This window comes from Pongo abelii, chromosome X (assembly GCF_028885655.2).
Source record: "Pongo abelii isolate AG06213 chromosome X, NHGRI_mPonAbe1-v2.0_pri, whole genome shotgun sequence".
Lineage (NCBI taxonomy): Eukaryota > Metazoa > Chordata > Mammalia > Primates > Hominidae > Pongo > Pongo abelii.
Genome location: NC_072008.2, coordinates 88,572,380 through 88,588,023, shown reverse-complemented (window position 1 = coordinate 88,588,023; position 15,644 = coordinate 88,572,380). Strand labels below are relative to the sequence as shown.

Sequence of the window (15,644 nt, the reverse complement as noted above, 5' to 3'; positions counted from 1 at the left end):
AATAAGATAATTAAACTAAAGAGCTTCTTCATCGCAAAAGAAGCTATCATCAGAGTGAAAGATAACTCACACAGTGGGAGAAAATGTTTGCAATCTATCCATCTGCCAAAGGTCTAATATTCAGAATCTACAAGGAACTTAAATTGACAAGAAAAAGACAAACAGCTGCATTAAAAAAGTGGTCAAAAGACATAAACAAACACTTCTCAAAAGAAGATATTTATCCAGCCAACAAACATATGGAAAAAAGCTCAGCATCACTGATTATTAGAGAAATGCAAATCAAAACCACAATGAGATACAATCTCATGCCAGTAAGAACGGTGATTATTAAAAAGCCAAAAAACAACATATGCTGGCTAGGCTGTGCAGAAATAGGAATGCTTTTAGATTGTTGGTAGGAAAGTAAACTAGTTCAACCATTGTGGAAGACTGTGTGGCGAATCTTCAAGGACCCAGAGCCAGAAATACCATTTGACCCAGCAATTCCACTACTGGTTTTATACCCAAAGGACTATAAATTATTCTATTATAAGGATACATGCATATGTATGTTGATTGCAGTGCTTTTCACAATAGCAAATATATGGAATCAACCCAAATGCCCGTCAATGATAAACTGGATAAAGGAAATGTGGTACATATACACCATGGAATACTATGCAGCCATAAAAAGAATGAGATCATGTCTTTTGCAGGGACATGGATGGAGCTGGAAGCCACTATCCTCAGCAAACTAAAACAGGAGCAAAAAACCAAACACTGCATGTTCTTGCTTATAACTGGGAGCTGAACAATGAGAACACATGGACACAGGGAGGGGAAAAACACACACTAGGGCCTGTCAGGGGGGCAAGGGGAGTGAGGGCATCAGGATAAATGGCTGATGCATGTGGGGCTTAATACCTAAGTGATGGGTTTATAGGTGCTGCAAACCACTATTGCACACATTTACCTACGTAACAAACCTGCACCTCCTGCACATGCATCCCAGAACTTAAAATAATTAAAAAAAAAATAAATAAAGCCACGATAAGAAATTAGATGCAGCCAGGAAGAGATTATTCCACCGAAAAAGAACAGACCATCAAGTCGACTGGCATACTCTGAAAAAAACTTCAAAAAAAGTCATTGAGAGTAGAGGGAGGGAGTCTGCAAACCCCAGGCTGAAAGGAGAGAAACCTGGGAAGCATGCACATGTTTGCCACACACCAGGTTCTGTTTCTGGCCCTGAGAAGATGCTGGGGAAAAGAGTGAGTAAAATAGGTCAGAAGAATTGCCCACTATCACCTTGGTCCTCCAGAATCTTAGCTGCAAGAAACCCTTTAATTTCCATGGACACTACACCTGGTGGAGGGAACTGTCCGGAGAGCGGGCAGGGGTGGAACCCTAGAGTGCAATGATCCCAGAGTGTTTGGCATGAAAATGCCTGCTGTGGAGCATGGCCTGGATGCCCATCCCTGAAGACTCACCATGCTTCTTTAGGTGGCTTTAGCATTTTTTGGATGCAAGACATAGACAGAGAAGAGCTATCTTGCATGCAGGAGGGGGCCAGTCTGATCTGAGCACACACCCTGTTCAGCTGGTCTATACCAGGGTCCCCACAGGACCAAACTTGTGTAGTCTCTGCTACCAAGCCAAGGTGCTTTCTAGTGGCCACTACCACAGCTGTTTTGTTGAAATACCCTGCCTAAGAGAAAGTTTCTGCATTTTAGCCCCTGCTGATGAGCAGCTGCATTCAGCCCTCCTCCATTGGCATGTAGTCACCCACAACTGTAAACTACTGCTTCATCAGTATAAGCATGGACCCATGGCCACCTACCACCACTGGTGCATCCACACATGTAAACCTCTGCCACCGACCACACACCCGCCAAAGCATTTTTGCCAGTATTCCTCATTAGAGTGTTTTTGCCCATGGACTGGTAACACATCTACCCCTCCAGCACAATAGATTCTTTTAAACATCTATTTTATTTTATTTTATTTTTATTTCCATAGGTGTTGGGGGAACAAGTGGTGTTTGTTTACATAAGTTCTTTAGTGGTGATTTCTAACATTTGGTGCACCCATCACCTGAGCAGTATACACTATATCCAATTTGTAGTCTGTTATCTCTCACCGTGCTCCCACCATTTCCCCTGAGTACCCAAAGTCTATTGCATCATTGTTATGCCTTTGCATCCTCATAGCATAGCTCCTACTTAAGAATGAGAACATACAATGTTTGGTTTTCCATTCCTGAGTTACTTCACTTAGAATAATGGTCTCCAACTCTATCCAGTTTGCTGTGAATGCCATTATTTCCTTTCTTGTATGGCTGAATAGTATTCCATCATTCCTATATATATATATATATATATATATATATATATATATATATATATATCACTTTTATTTCTTTATCCTCTCATTGACTGATGGGCATTTGGGCTAGTTCCATATTTTGGCAATTGCGAATTGTGCTGCTATAAACATGCGTGTGCAAGTATCTTTTTTGTATAATTACTTCTTTTCCTCTGGGTAGATAGGCAGTGGTGGTATTGCTGTATCAAACTGTAGTTCTACTTTTAATTCTTTAAGGAAACTTCACACTCCTTTCCACAGTGGTTGTGCTAGTTTACATTCCCACCAGCAGTGTAAAAGTGTTCCCTTTTCACTGCATCCCTGTCAACATCTATTATTTTTTGCTTTTTTGATCATGGCCCTTCTTGCAGGAATAAGGTGGCATTGCATTGAGATTTTGATTTGTAGCTCCCTGATCATTAGTAATGTTGAACATTTTGTTTGTTGGTGTATCTTCTTTTGAGAATTGTTGATTCATGTACTTAGCCCATTTTTTGATGGGATTGTCTGTTTTTTATCTTGCTAATTTGTTCGAGTTCCTTGTAGATTTTGCATATTAGTCCTTTGTCAGATGTATAGATTGTGAAGATTTTCTTCCACTCTGTGGGTTGTCTGTTTACTCTGCTGATTGTTTCTTTTGCTGTGCAGAAACTTTTTAGTATAATTAAATCACCTATTTATCATTGTTTTGTTACATTTGCTTTTGGGTTCTAGGTCATGAAGTCTTTGCCTAAGCCAATGTCTAGAAGAGATTTTTGGATATTATCTTCTCGAATTTTTATGGTTTCAGGTCATATATTTAAGTCCTTGATCCGTCTTAAGTTGATTTTTGTATAAGTTGAAAGATAAGGATCCAGTTTCATTCTTCTACATGTGGCTTGTGAATTATCCCAGTACCATGTGTTGAATAGAGTGTCCTTTCCTTACTTTGTTTTTCTGTTTGCTTTGTCGAGGATCAGGTTGCTTTAAGTGTTTGGGTATATTTCTGGGTTCTCTATTCTGTTATATGGGTCAATGTGCCTATTTTTATACCAGTACCATGATGTTTTGGTGACGATGGCCTTTTGGTATAGTTTGACTTCAGGTAATGTGATACCTCCAAATTTGTTCTTTATGCTTAGTCTTGCATTGGCTATGTGGGCTCTTTTTTTGTTTGTTTGTTTCATATGAATTTTAGAAGTGCCTTTTCTAGTTCTGTAAAGAACGATGGTGGTATTTTAATGGAAATTTCATTGAATTTTTAGATTGCTTTTGGCCACATGGTCATTTTCACAACATTGATTCTACCCATCCATGAGCATGGGATGTGTTTCCATTTGTTTGTGTCATCTATGATTTATTTCAGCAGTGTTTTGTAGTTTTCCTTTAGAGGTCATTCACCTCCTTGGTTAGGTGTATTCTTAAGGATTTTATTTATTTGTTTATTTATTTGTTTATTTATTTTTTGCAGCTATTGTAAAGGGGATTGAGTTCTGGATTTGATTCTCAGTTTGGTTGCTCTTGGTATGTAACAGAGTAACTGGTTTATGTACATTAATTTTGTATCCTGAAACTTTGCTGAATTCATTTATTAGTTCTAGGAGCTTTTTGGATCAGTCTTTAGGGTTTTTTAGGTATATGATTATATCATCAGCAAATAGTGACAGTTAGACTTCCTCTTTACTGATTTGGATTCCCTTTATTTCTTTCTCTTGTCTGATTGCTCTGGCTAGGACTTCCAGCACCATTTGATTCTTAACCTTGAAGGCCAGAGTAAAAAGCCAAGGGTTTTGTGCCAGACCCTCCCCACCCCCGAGTTAGAGGACAAACTTCAGAAGTCCTCAACTGAGACTTGGCTGCCTGAAATCATCCAGAAATAGACAATCAACTAAAGCCAAGTTAAATTACAATCAAGACCTCAAGGGCCTCAAAGAATATACAATCAAAAATCCCCAACTGAAGGACAGCAACTTCAAAGATGAAAGGAACACCCACCCAAGCAGATGAGACCAGCGCAAGAAGTCTGGCAGCTCTAAAACCCAGGGTGTCTTACCTTCAAATGACTGGACTAGCTCCCTAGAAATGTTTCTTAACTAGACTAAAATGGCTGGAATGACAGACATAGAATTCAGAATCTGGATAATAATGACGATCAAAGATACTTAGGAGAAAATTAAAACCTAATTTAAGAAATATAAGGAATGTCATAAAGTGATACGAGTTGAAAAATAAAAAAAAAAAACATTTTAAGAAACAACCAAACTGATCTTCTAGAGCTAAAAAAAATTACTACAAAAATTTGATAATACAATCACAAGTTATTAACAGCAGAATAAATCAAGCTGAGAAAAGAACCTTAAAGCTCAAAGACTGATCCGTGTATCAAGTCAGTCAGACAAAAATAATTTTAAAAAATTAAAAATGAAAAAACCTCTCAGAATTATGGGATTACATAAAGAGACTAAACCTATAACACTTTGGCACACCAGAAAAAGAGGGAGAGAGAGCAAGTCATTTGGAAAACATATTAGAGAAATTGTCCACAAAAATTTTTCCAACCACACTAGAGAGGTGAACATGCAAATACCAAAAATGCAGAGAAACTAGGTGAGATACTGTACTGGAAGACCATCCTCAGGTAACATAAACATATTCTCCAAGGTCAACAAGAAACAAAAGTTAAAGGCAGCTAAGGAGAATGGATGTGACACCTACAAAGGAAACCCCATAAGGCTAAGAGTAGACCTTTTAGCAGAAAACCAACAAAGCAGAAGACAAAGGGGGCCTATGTTTAGCATTCTTAAAAACATTTCGGTGAAGAATTTCATGTTCAGGTAAACTAAGATTCATAAAGGAAGGAGAAATAAATTATTTTTCAGGCAAGTAAACATTAAAAAGTTGTTACCACCAGATGGGCCTTACAAAAGATCCTTAAGAGAGAGCTAAATGTGGAAATGAATGGTAAGTATTGGCAACAACAAAAACACACTTAAGGATATAGCCCGCTGACACCATACACAACTACGCAATGAAGTCTACATAACAACCAGCAAACAACACAATGACAAGATGAAATTTCCAGGTATCAATATTAACCTTAAACATAAATAAGCTGAATGTTCCAATAATAAAAAAAAGAGTCACAAGCTGAAAAAATAAGACCCAACTGTATGCTATATTGAAGAAATCCATCCACCTTGCAATGACACCCATAGTTTAAAGGTAATATGATGGAGAAAGATATCTCAAGCAAACAGAAAAACAAAAGGGAGCAGGGATAGCTATTTTAATTTAAGAGAAAACACACTTTAAACCAACAGCAATCAAGAACAACAAAAAAGGGCATTACATAATAATAAAAGGTTCAATTTAATGAGATGACTTAGCTATCGTTAATATATATGAACCCAACCTTAGAGCACCCAGATTCAATAAAACTAGTTTCTAGAGACATATAAGGAGACATAGATAACAACCCAATGATAGTGGAAGACTTCAACACCTCACTGACAGTGTTAGACAGATCAACAAGGCAGAAAACTAATGAAGGTATATGAGACCTGAAATAACATTTGACCAAATTGACCTAGCATATGTCTATAGGACTTTGCACCCAACAACAGAATATGCATTCTTCTCATCTCCACATTGGCATAAAATCTAAGATTGACCACATGGTCAGCAATAAAGCAATTCTCAAAAAAATTTTAAAAACCATGCAAACAACACTCTTGGACCACACAGCACAATACAAATCTAAATTAATACAAAGATGATCTCTTAAAATTATACAATAACATAAAAAATGAAAAACCTACTTCTAAATGATTTGGGAGTAAAAAACAAAATTAAGAAGAAATAAAGAAATTATTTGTCATTAATGAAAATAAAGATACCACATACCAGCATCTTTGGGATACACCTAGAGCAGTCTTAAGAGGAAAGTTAATAATACAAAACACCCACAAAAAAGGCAGAAATATCTCCAATTAACAGCTTAACATCAGACCTAGAGGAACAAGAAAAACAAAGGAAACTATCCACAAAGCTAGCAGGAGAAATAAAATTTCTTCTGAAATTTTCTTCTGAAATTTCTTCTTCAAGAAGTATTACTTCTCTGAAATTTTATTTATTCTGAAATTTCATTTATCTTGCTAGCTTTGTGGATGGTTTGATGGTTCACATTCAAATTCTTTTTTTAAATTTTTTAAATGATTTTAATTTTAATTTTAATTTAATTTTTTTAGAGACAGGGTCTTGCTCTATCATCTAGCCTGGAGGGCAGTGGCGTGATCATGGCTCACTGCAGCCCTGAACTTCTGGGCTCCAGCAGTCCTCCTGCCACAATCTCCTGAGTAGCTGGGACCACAGCGGAGTGCCCCCATGCTCGGGTAATTTTTTTTTAATTTTATTATTATTATACTTTAAGTTCTAGGGTACATGTGCACAATGTGCAGGTTAGTTACATATGTATACATGTGCATGTTGGTGTGCTGCACCCATTAACTTGTCATTTAGCATTAGGTATATCTCCTAAAGCTATCCCTCCCCCTCCCCCACTCCACAACAGTCCCCAGAGTGTGATATTCCCCTTCCTGTGTCCATGTGTTCTCCTTGTTCAATTCCCAACTATGAGTGAGAATATGCGGTGTTTGGTTTTTTGTTCTTGTGATAGTTTACTGAGAATGATGACTTCCAATTTCATCCATGTCCCTACAAAGGATATGAACTCATCATTTTTTATGGCTGCATAGTATTCCATGGTGTATATGTGCCACATTCTCTTAATCCAGTCTATCATTGTTGGACATTTGGGTTGGTTCCAAGTCTTTGCCATTGTGAATAGTGCCGCAATAAACATACGTGTGCATGTGTCTTTATAGCAGCATGATTTATAGTCCTTTGGATACATACCCAGTAATGGGATGGCTGGGTCAAATGGTATTTCTAGTTCTAGATCCCTGAGGAATCGCCACATTGACTTCCACAATGGTTGAACTAGTTTACTGTCCCACCAACAGTGTTCCTATTTCTCCACATCCTCTCCAGCACCTGTTGTTTCCTGACTTTTTAATGATTGCCATTCTTACTGGTGTGAGATGGTATCTCACTGTGGTTTTGATTTGCATTTCTCTGATGGCCAGTGATGGTGAGCATTTTTTCATGTGTTTTTTGGCTGCATAAATGTCTTCTTTTGAGAAGTGTCTGTTCATGTCCTTCACCCACTTTTTGATGGGGTTGTTTGTTTTTTTCTTGTAAATTTGTTTGAGTTCATTGTAGATTCTGGTATTAGCCCTTTGTCAGATGAGTACATTGTAAAAATTTTCTTCCATTTTGTAGGTTGCCTGTTCACTCTGATGAGAGTTTCTTTTGCTGTGCAGAAGCTCTTTAGTTTAATTAGATCCCATTTGTCAATTTTGGCTTTTGTTGCCATTGCTTTTGGTGTTTCAGACATGAAGTCCTTTCCCATGCCTGTGTCCTGAATGGTAATGCCTAAGTTTTCTTCTAGGGTTTTTATGGTTTCAGGTCTAACGTTTAAGTCTTTAATCCATTTTGAATTAATTTTTGTATAAGGTGTAAGGAAGGGATCCAGTTTCAGCTTTCTACATCTGGCTAGCCAGTTTTCCCAGCACCATTTATTAAATAGGGAATCCTTTCCCCATTTCTTGTTTTTCTCAGGTTTGTCAAAGATCAGATAGTTGTAGATATGTGGCATTATTTCTGAGGGCTCTGTTCTGTTCCATTGATCTATATCTCTGTTTTGGTATCAGTACCATGCTGTTTTGGTTACTGTAGCCTTGTAGTATAGTTTGAAGTCAGGTAGCGTGATGCCTCCAGCTTTGTTCTTTTGGCTTAGGATTGACTTGCCGATGCTGGCTCTTTTTTGGTTCCATATGAACTTTAAAGTAGTTTTTTCCAATTCTGTGAAGAAAGTCATTGGTAGCTTGATGGGGATGGCGTTGAATCTATAAACTACCTTGGGCAGTATGGCCATTTTCATGATATTGATTCTTCCTACCCATGAGCATGGAATGTTCTTCCATTTGTTTGTATCCTCTTTTATTTCCTTGAGCAGTGGTTTGTAGTTCTCCTTGAAGAGGTCCTTCACATCCCTTGTAAGTTGGATTCCTAGGTATTTTATTCTCTTTGAAGCAATTGTGAATGGGAGTTCACTCATGATTTGGCTCTCTGTTTGTCTGTTATTGGTGTATAAGAATGCTTGTGATTTTTGTACATTGATTTTGTATCCTGAGACTTTGCTGAAGTTGCTTATCAGCTTAAGGAGATTTTGGGCTGAGACCATGGGGTTTTCTAGATATACAATCATGTCATCTGCAAACAGTGACAATTTGACTTCCTCCTTTCCTCATTGAGTACCCTTTATTTCCTTCTCCTGCCTAATTGCCCTGGCCAGAACTTCAAACACTATGTTGAATAGAAGTGTTGAGAGAGGGCATCCCTGTCTTGTGCCAGTTTTCAAAGGGAATCCTTCCAGTTTTTGCCCATTCAGTATGATATTGGCTTTGGGTTTATCATAGGTAGCTCTTATTATTTTGAGATACATCCCATCAATACCTAATTTATTGAGAGATTTTAGCATGAACCATTGTTGAATTTTGTCAAAGGCCTTTTCTGCATCTATTGAGATATCATGTGGTTTTTGTCTTTTGTTCTGTTTATATGCTGGATTATGTTTATTGATTTGCGTATGTTGAATCAGCCGTGCATCCCAGGGATGAAGCCCACTTGATCATGGTGGATAAGCTTTTTGATGTGCTGCTGGATTCGGTTTGCCAGTATTTTATTGAGGATTTTTGCATCAATGTTCATCAAGGATATTGGTCTAAAATTCTCTTTTTAGATTGTGTCTCTGCCCAGCTTTGGTATCAGGAAGATGCTGGCCTCATAAAATGAGTTAGGGAGGATTCCCTCTTCTTCTACTGACTGGAATAGTTTCAGAAGGAATGGTACCAGTTCCTCCTTGTACCTCTGGTAGAATTCGGCTGTGAATCCATCTGGTCCTGGACTCTTTTTGGTTGGTAAGCTATTGATAATTGCCACAGTTTCAGAGCCTGTTATTGGTCTATTCAGAGAGTCAACTTCTTCCTGGTTTAGTCTTGGGAGGGTGTATGTGTCGAGGAATTTATTCATTTCTTCTAGATTTTCTAGTTTATTTGCATCGAGGTGTTTGTAGTATTCTCTGATTGTAGTTTGTTTTCTGTGGGATCGGTGGTGTATCCCGTTTATCATTTTTTATTGCTTCTGTTTGATTCTTCTCTCTTTTCTTCTTTATTAGTCTTGCTAGCAGTCCATCAATTTTGTTGATCCTTTGAAAAAACCAGCTCCTGGATTCATTAATTTTTTGAAGGGTTTTTTTTTTTTGTCTCTATTTCCTTCAGTTCTGCTCTGATTTTAGATATTTCTTGCCTTCTGCTAGCTTTTGAATGTGTTTGCTCTTGCTTTTCTACTTCTTTTAATTGTGATGTTAGGGTGTCAATTTTGGATCTTTCCTGCTTTCTCTTGTGGGCATTTAGTGCTATAAATTTCCCTCTACACACTGCTTTGAATGTCTCCCAGAGATTCTGGTATGTTGTGTCTTTGTTCTTGTTGGTTTCAAAGAACATCTTTATTTATGCCTTCATTTTGATATGTACCCAGTAGTCATTCAGGAGCAGGTTGTTCAGTTTCCATGTAGTTGAGTGGTTTTAAGTGAGTTTCTTAATCCTGAGTTCTAGTTTGTTTGCACTGTGTCTGAGAGACAGTTTGTTATAATTTCTGGTCTTTTACATTTGCTGAGGAGAGCTTTACTTCCAACTATGTGGTCAATTGTGGAATAGGTGTGGTGTGGTGTTGAAAAAAATGTATATTCTGTTGATTTGGGGTGGAGAGTTCTGTAGATGTCTATTAGGTCCACTTGGTGCAGAGCTGAGTTCAATTCCTGGGTATCTTTGTTAACTTTCTGTCTCGTTGATCTGTCTAATGTTGACAGTGCAGTGTTAAAGTCCCCCATTATTATTTTGTGGGAGTCTAAGTCTCTTTGTTGGTCACTCAGGACTTGCTTTATGAATCTGAGTGCTCCTGTATTGGGTGCATATATATTTAGGATAGTTAGCTCTTCTTGTTGAATTAATCCCTTTACCATTATGTAATGACCTTCTTTGTCTCTTTTGATCTTTGTTGGTTTAAAGTCTGTTTTATCAGAGACTAGGATTGCAACCCCTGCCTTTTTTTGTTTCCTGTTTGCTTGGTAGATCTTCCTATGACTTTGATGAGTTGAGAGAAGAAGGCTTCAGATGATCAAACTATTCCGAGCTACAGGAGGAAATTCAAACCAAAGGCAAAGAAGTTGAAAACTTTGAAAAAAATTTAGATGAATGTATAGCTAGAATAACCAATGCAGAGAAGTACTTAAAGGAGCTGATCGAGCTGAAAGCCAAGGCTCAAGAACTACGTGAAGAATGCAGAAGCTTCAGGAGCTGATGCAATCAACTGGAAGAAAGGGTATCAGTGATGGAAGTTGAATGAATGAAATGAAGTGAGAAGGGAAGTTTAGAGAAAAAAGAAAAAAAAGAAATGAATGAAGCCTCCAAGAAATATGGGACTATGTGAAAAGACCATATCTACATCTGATTGTTGTACCTGAAAGTGACGGGGAGAATAGAACCAAGTTGGAAAACACTCTGCAGGATATTATCCAGGAGAACATCCCCAGTCTAGCAAGCCAGGCCAACATTCAGATTCAGGAAATACAGAGAACACCACAAAGATACTCCTCAAGAAGAACAATTCCAAGACACATAATTGTCAGATTCACCAAAGTTGAAATGAAGGAAAAACTGTTAAGGGCAACCAGAGAGAAAAGTCGGGTTACCCACAAAGGGAAGCCCATCAGACTAACAGCAGATCTCTTGGCAGAAACTCTACAAGCCAGAAGAGAGTGGGGGCCAATATTCAACATTCTTAAAGAAAAGAATTTTCAACCCAGAACTTCATAGCCAGCCAAACTAAGATTCATAAGTGAAGGAGAAATAAAAAAAAAAAAATACTTTACAGACAAGCAAATGCTGAGAGATTTTTTCACCACCAGGCCTGCCCTACAAGAGCTCCTGAAGGAAGCACTAAATGTGGAAAGGAACAACCGGTACCAGCCACTGCAAAAACATGCCAAATTGTAAAGACTATCAAGCCTAGGAAGAAACTGCATCAACTAATGAGCAAAATAACCAGCTAACATCATAATGACAGGATCAAATTCACACATAACAATATTAACTTTAAATGTAAATGGACAAAATGCTCCAATTAAAAGACACAGGCTGGCAAATTTGATAAAGAGTCAAGACCCATCAGTGTGCTGTATTCAGGAAACCCATCTGATGTGCAGAGACACACATAGGCACATTGAAATTTCATTCATTTCACCTCCGATTTGACATTTCAGCCAGCTGACCTGAATAAAATTGAGATGTGAAAATTTAAAAAAAAAGATCAAATGAAACAAAAGTATGTTCTTTGAAGGAATAAATGAAATTGAAAATTCACTAGCTAGACAAAAATAAAAAAGAGAAGATCCAAAAGAACACAATCAGAAATGACAAAGAGGACATTATCACTATCTATACCCCAAATACAGAAATCCTGAGATACTGTTATGAATACCTCTATGCATACAAACTAGAAAACCTACATGAAATGGATAAATTCCAAGAAAATTGCTGCCTCCCAAAATTGAACCAGGAAGAAATTGAATTTCTGAAGAGACCAACATTGAGCTCTTAAATTGAATTAGTAACAAAAAGCCTAACAACCAGAAAAAGCCCAGATCCAGATGGATTCACAGTCAAATACTACCAGTTGTATATAAAAAGGTACTATTTCTACTCATTTTATTCCAAAAACTGAGAAGGAGGGACTCATTCCTAACTTATTCCATAAATCTAGCATCATTCTGATATAAAAACCTGGCAAAAACACACACATAAAAGAAAATTTCAGATCAATATCTCTAGTAAGTATAGACACAAAAATTCTCTACAAAATACTGGCAAGCTGCATCCAGCATCATATCAAAAAGCTAATTTACTATGATAAAGTAGGCTTTATGTCTGAGATGCAAGGTTGGTTTAAAATATGCAAATTAATAAATGTGATTCATCACATTAAGATAACTAAAAACAACATGTGATAATCTGAATAGATGCAAAAATGCTCTTGATAAGACTAAACATCTCTTTATGTTAAAAGTCATTAAGAATCTAGGCATTGAAGGAACGTACCTCAAAATGAAAAGAGCCATCTATGACCAACCCAAAGCCAACATTACACTGAATTGGCAAAATCCTGAAGTATTGCCTCTTGAGAACCAAAGGAAAAAAAAAAAGACGAAGATGTCCACTGTAACCACTCCTATTAAATATTGCACTAAAGTTCCTACCAGAGCAATCAGTAAGAAGAAATAAATAAAAAGCACCCGAGTGGGAAGAGAGGAAGCAAAACTATCTCTTTTCATACATGAGAAGGTTAGATACCTAAAAAACCTGATTGTCTTTGCCCAAAGGCTCATAGAATTGAATAAAAACAAAACAAACTTCAGGCCAGGAACAGTGGCTCATGCCTCTAACCTCAGCACTTTGGGAAGAAAAGGTGGGTAGATCACTTGATGTGAGGAGTTTGAGACCAACCTGGCCAACATGCTGAAACCCTCTCTTACTAAAAATACATGAATTAGTCGGGCATGGTGGCAGGTGTCTGTAGTTTCTGCTACTTGGGAGGCTGAGACACAAGAAGTGCTTGAACCCAGGAGGAGGAGATTGCAGTGAGCCACAAAAAACAAAAATAAAACAAACTTCTGTAAAGCTTCATGATGCACAATTAATCTATAAAATTAGATTAATCTATCAGCAGCATTTCTACACACCAAAAACTTCCAAACTGAAAGACCAATCAAGAATGCAATGACATTTGCAATGGACAAAAAATGAATAAAATATCTAGGAAAACTGCTAACCAGGGAGATGAAAGATAACTACAACGAGAATTATGAAACACTGCTGAGAGAAATCAGAGATAACACAAACAAATGGGAAAATATTCCAAGCTTGTGGATAAGAAAAATATATATTATTACAATGGCCATACTACCCTCAGCAATTTACAAATTCAATGTTATTCTTATCGAACTACCAATGACATTCTTCACAGAAATAGAAAAATAAAACTATTCTAAAATTTATGCAAAACTAAAAAGAGCCCTAATAGCCAAAGGATTCCTAAGTAAAAAAAAAAAAAAAAGCCAAAAGAATTAACACTACCTGACTTCATGCTACACTATAAGTTTACAGTAATCAAAACAGTATGGTACTGGTACAAAACCAGACACAGACCAATGGAACAGGTCAGAGAAACCAAAAATACAGCTGCACACTTACAATCATCAGATCTTTGACAAAGCTGATAATAACAAGCAATAGCGAAAGGACTTTCTATTCAATAAATGGTGCGGAGATAACTGGCTAACTATCAAGATGACAGTGGCAGGCCATCCGGAGAGGCCACTGTCATCACGCCGGCTGAAGCAAGGAGATGCAGGCAGTGACGGGAGGAGTGGCTGCGAGAGCAGCAATGGTGGCGGTGGATTCCCTCTGCCCCGCGATTCCAAGGCAGCCGACTGCCATGAGTGGCTGGGTGGGACCAGCTCCCAGGTCTGGAGTCTCCGCTGCTCCAAATTCAGCTCTGCATTGCCATTCTCGCTCAGCGCTGCTTCGGGGAGGGTAAGGGGAGGAGGCAGAGCTCCAAACACCGCATATTCTCACTCATAGGTGGGTATCGAACAGTGAGAACACATGGACACAGGAAGGGGAATATCACACTCTGGGGACTGTTGTGGGGTGGGGGAGGGGGGAGGGATAGCTTTAGGAGATATACCTAATGCTTAATGACGAGTTAATGGGTGCAGCACACCAGCATGGCACATATATACATATGTAACTAACCTGCACATTGTGCACATGTACCATAAAACTTAAAGTATAATAATAATAAAATAAAATAAAATAAAAACTTACATTGACTACATTGAAAAGAGTACAATTGGCTTTTTCTGTAAATGGAACTTGGGAATCAAAGCACAACAAGGTTATCTTGAGGCACTGACGTGCTATTTAACAAAAATTTGTAAAGGGTTATAAAAAGTCTATAAGGATCTTACCTCGTGGTAAAACTGATTAAGATTTTCAGGTAATGTTAAAGGATGATGGAAGATTTTTGTTTTCCTTGGCAACAAACTATTAAAAAAAGAAGGAAAAGAGAAGAGACAGATTGTTTGGAAAGCTAAGTCTTCCCTCTTAATAAGTAAAGGTTTTTCACCGGGCGTGGTCGCTCACGCCTGTAATCCCAGCACTTTGGGAGGCTGAGGTGGGTGGATCATGAGGTCAAGAGATGGAGACCATCCTGGCCAACATGTTGAAACCCCGTCTCTACTAAAAATACAAAAATTAGCTGGGCATGGTGGCACATGCCTGTAGTCCCAGCTACTAGGGAAGCTGAGGCAGAAGAATTACTTGAACCTGGGAGGCAGAGGTTGCAATGAGTTGAGATCGTGCCACTGCACTCCAGCCTGGTGACAGAGTGAGACTCCATCTCAAAATAAATAAATAAATACAAATAAGTAAAGGTTTTTGCCTTCTTTTTTGATTCATCACTTTGACTAAATAAATGACTTACGGTAACCTGAAATTCTATTTCTTAATATCAACTGTTTTAAATCTTTAACATATTTTATCTTTCCCAAAATAAAATTTCAGCTTCATAATTGTCTTCTCTCACTCCTGAAGCATCCAGAAGAGAGGTAAACAAAATTATTTAACATGTTTAGTTTATGGAATTGTCAAGCTAAAGATAGCATTTAGTCTTCTTCAGGTTATGTTTTGGTGAATAATGTTGGTGTATGTTCCAAAATTTTATGGGACTTCTAAAATCCAAATGTCTTAGTATGTGTTATCAATTATAATTAGGGTTATTGGGTTAGTATATTGTAGAGCGCAGACATGGACAAATTTCTTTGTCGATTGTATTTTTTATTGTGATTACCATAGGGCACTTTGACAAACACAGACAATTGTTGTCTTGTTTTGATCCTCTTCTAAAGACGGATTATAGTCCTTGAGTGCAAGTTTCTGATAACCTTGGAGATTGTAACCAGGAGTTAAATGGGTCGACTGAATTAATGGAAGATAGAAGTAATGTTTTCTACACTTTTTGCTTGGAACATCGCTGATCTTTGTTTTGTTTTTCAGAGTTAAGGAAGCTTTTCTTTTGAG

The 15,644-nt window shown here is 37.7% G+C and overlaps 1 long non-coding RNA gene across 2 annotated transcripts in view; it reads left to right on the top strand.

Moving 5' to 3' along the window:
- The window catches only part of LOC129052971 (uncharacterized), a 328,936-nt gene extending 316,206 nt beyond the window's left edge, over positions 1 to 12,730 (top strand). For both annotated transcript variants that reach the window (XR_010139021.1, XR_010139022.1), the window contains one exon: positions 10,578 to 12,730. This is a non-coding gene — a long non-coding RNA (uncharacterized LOC129052971). The remainder of the gene's footprint in view (positions 1 to 10,577) is intronic.
- The last annotated feature ends 2,914 nt before the right edge of the window (positions 12,731 to 15,644 follow it).